This window comes from Theropithecus gelada, chromosome 7a (genome assembly GCF_003255815.1).
Source record: "Theropithecus gelada isolate Dixy chromosome 7a, Tgel_1.0, whole genome shotgun sequence".
Lineage (NCBI taxonomy): Eukaryota > Metazoa > Chordata > Mammalia > Primates > Cercopithecidae > Theropithecus > Theropithecus gelada.
The window spans coordinates 14,585,772-14,589,869 of NC_037674.1; positions in this window are offsets into that span (position 1 = coordinate 14,585,772).

A 4,098-nucleotide genomic window follows, 5' to 3' on the forward strand; every position below is an offset into this window, starting at 1 on the left:
ACTGTGTAATCATCTATCTAGCTGCCCAGAGATTTTTCTGTTCAAGAACATGCACCTCCTTTCTTAAATAAATAGAACTTATTTTAAGATATCTCCTCTAGATAGAATGAGGTATCTTATAAACTTGCTAAAAGTAGCACCCCAGGCACTTGTTACTTAAATGAGATACGTATTTAAGCAAAATGATAAAATATTAAAACTGAAAAACTGTATGTGTCAGTCACACATAAGATCCTGGTGGCAACTCACAGACTACCGGGTCCCCTCACGATCTATGGCTCCTAACCTGGTGGCCCCTACTAGTTTCTGGAAGGTGGAGGAGAGCTATCCTTAGAGTTCTGGAGAACTTATCACTATCTACACCTACCTTGTTTATTTGTTTGTTCACATGTATATTGCCTACCTCATCCACCACTAGATTGTAAACTTGAAAGTAGGGACATATTGTTTTTTTAGACTTGTAGTTATAGCTCCCAGAACAGTGACTGGAACAGAGTAGATACTATAAAAGTGTTCTGAATAATTAAGTGAATGAATAAATTAATACATGCTGCTTAAAATACACCCTTCCCCTTTGTTCCACCTTCCTGTGTGGACAGGTGCAGGGATCCCTCCAATGACAAACAACTGAGCAAAGAGTTATGGAATCAGACATCAAAGGCAAACATAAAAGAATGACATATCTTCCAAGGAATAGGATTCTTGAGAAACATATCTCTCCTATCCAAAGGGTGTAATTAGGAAATTTCCATGATTATGAAAAGCAATGTACTGGCCATTCTTTGAACTCAAAATGACTAATGCCTGGTGTGTGCGAGTGTGCGTGCGTGTGTGTGTGTGTGTGTTTATGGGAAGTAGTTGGGGAAAAGCATTTAAATTGGCTCTTAGAGATGCTTTTTATGACAAGAATGTAAGATAATTATAAACCAAATTTTTCCCCATCATAAATGAGTTATAGTCAATATTAGACAAGCAAATACCTATTGACTAGGAATTATATGCTGAATAATGTATTCATCTGCTAAGGCTATTGTTATAAAACATCACATACTAGGTAGCTTAAACAACTTAAATTCATTTTCTCACAGTTCTGGATACTAGAAGTACAAGATCGAGGTGCTGGAAAATTTGGTGTCTATATTGAGGCTTGCAGTCATCTGCCACCTCTCTGTGTCCTCACATGAACTTTTCTCTTTGTATGCAGAGAGAAAGAGAGAGAGAGAGAAGGAGAGGAGAGAAGGAGGGGGGCAGACAGAGAGATAGTTTACTGGTGCCCCTTCCTCTTCTCATAAAGACACTATTCCTATTGGATTGAGCCCTACTCTTTTAACCTCATTTAACCTTAATCACCTTCTTAAAGCTCCTGTCTGTAAATAGTCACAACAGTGGTTAGGGTCTCAAATATGAATGGGGGAGGGCACAATCCAGTTCACAATAGATGATAAAGGAGAGAATATAAATGAGACACTGATTTTCTTAAAAATGTTTCAATTTAGAGGTGGGTTGGGGAGTGGAAACCAACACCGTCCATGCAGAACTTTAGCACCTGACCTGATAGGAGTTCCAAGAGAGATGTAAAAAACAATTGCCCTGAGACTGCCAAAGGAAAAGCTAATGAATTTGATTTAAAATGATTGAGAAAAGCTATGTAAGGAAATATTAGAAAATCCCACAAATATGAGACTCTGTAATAGCTTTCTTCTGAGGCAGATTTCAAAAATAGCAATCTGGAAGAATTTAACAATAGGGAAATGGAATGAAACCTTTGAAAGAAAACAAGATAAGATCTATGAAAAACAAAGCTTTAAAATACTAGAAAAAAAAATCCTGTTTGAGAGAACTCAATAATTGGATATATGTGAAGGTAGCTGCTTTCTGTTTTATTATAAATGTCTGGTTCACAGACCTCAGCAGCAAAGTCTTATCCACAAAGAAGTAAGTCTGAACAAAAACTGACAATATGTATCTCAAAATAATAAGAGCTATTTATGACAAACCCACAGCCAATATCATACTGAATGGGCAAAAACTGGAAGCATTCCCTTGGAAAACCAGCACAAGACAAGGATGCCCTCTCTCACTACTCCTATGCAACATAGTATTGGAAGTTCTGGCCAGGGTAATCAGGAAAGAGAAAGAAATAAAGGTATTCAGTTAGGAAGAGAGGAAGTCAAATTGTCCCTGTTTGCAGATGACATGGTTATATATTTAGAAAACCCCATCATCTCAGCCCCAAATCTCCTTAACCTGATAAGCAACTTCAGGAAAGTCTCAGGATACAAAATCAATGTGCAAAAATCAAAAGCATTCCTACACACCAATAATAGACAAACAGAGAGCCAAATCATGAGTGAACCCCCATTCACAATTGCTACAAAGAGAATAAAATACCTAGGAATCCAACTTACAAGAGAAGTGAAGGAACTCTTCAAGGAGAACTACAAACCACTGCTCAACGAAATAAAAGAGGACACAAACAAATGGAAAAACCTTCCATGCTCATGGATGGGAAGAATTAATGTTGTGAAAATAGCCATACTGCCCAAGGTAATTTATAGATTCAATGCCATCCCCATCAAGCTACCAATGACCTTCACAGAATTGGAAAAAAACTACTTTAAAGTTCATATGGAACCAAAAAAGAGCCCCCATTGCCAAGACAATCCTAAGCCAAAAGAACAAAGCTGGAGGCATCATGCTACCTGACTTCAAACTATACTACAAGGCTACAGTAACCAAAACAACATGGTATTGGTATCAAAACAGATATATATATACCAATGGAACAGAACAGAGGCCTCAGAAATAACACCACACATTACAACCATCTGATCTTTGACAAACCTCACGAAAACAAGCAATAGGGAAAGGATTCCCTATTTAATAAATGGTGCTGGGAAAACTGGGTAGCCATATGTAGAAAGCTGAAACTGGATCCCTCCCTTACACCTTATACAAAAATTAATTCAAGATGGATTAAAGACTTAAATATTAGACCTAAAACCATCAAAACCCTAGAAGCAAACCTAGGCAATACCATTCAGGACATAGGCATGGGCAAGGACTTCATGACTAGAACACAAAAAGCAATGGCAACAAACGCCAAAATTGACAAATGGGATCTAATTAAACTAAAGACCTTCTGCACAGCAAAAAAAAAAAAACAAAAACAAAAAAACAAAAAAAAAACCCAAAAATACAAAAACAAAAAACAAAAACAAACAAACAAAAAAAAAACTACCATCAGGGTGAGCCAGGCAACCTACAGAATGAGAGAAAATGTTTGCAATCTACCCATCTGACAAAGACTATATCCAGAATCTACAAAGAATTTAAACAAATTGACAAGGAAAAAACAGCCCCATCAAAAAGTGGGCAAAGGATATGAACAGACATTTCTCAAAAAAAGACATTTATATGCCAAAGGACACATGAAAAAATACTCCTCATCACTGTCATCAGAGAAATGCAAATCAAAACCACAATGAGATACTATCTCATGCCAGTTAGAATGGCAGTCATTAAAAAGTCAGAAAACAACAGATGCTGGAGAGGATGTGGAGAAATAGGAACGCTTTTATGCTGTTGGTGGGAGTGTAAATTAGTTCAACCATTGTGGAAGACAGTGTGGCGATTCCCCAAGGATCTAGAACTAGAAATACCATTTGACCCAGCCATCCCATTACTGGGTATATATCCAAAGGATTTTAAATCATTCTACTATAAAGACACATGCAGACGTGTGTTTATTGTGGCGCTATTCACAATAGCAAAGACTTAGAACCAACCCAAATATCCATCAATAATAGACTGGATTAAGAAAATGTGGTGGCACATATACACCATGGAATACTATGCAGCCATAAAAAAGGATGAGTTCATGTCCTTTGCAGGGACATGGATGAAGCTGGAAACCATCATTCTCAGCAAACTATCACAAAGAAAGAAAACAAAACACCACACATTCTCACTCATAGGTGGACATTAAAAAGGAGAACACTTGGGCATAGGGTGGGGAACATCACACACTGGGGCCTGTTGGGGGACTGGGGGAGGGGTAACATCAGGAGAATTACCTAATGAAAATGACGAGTTGAC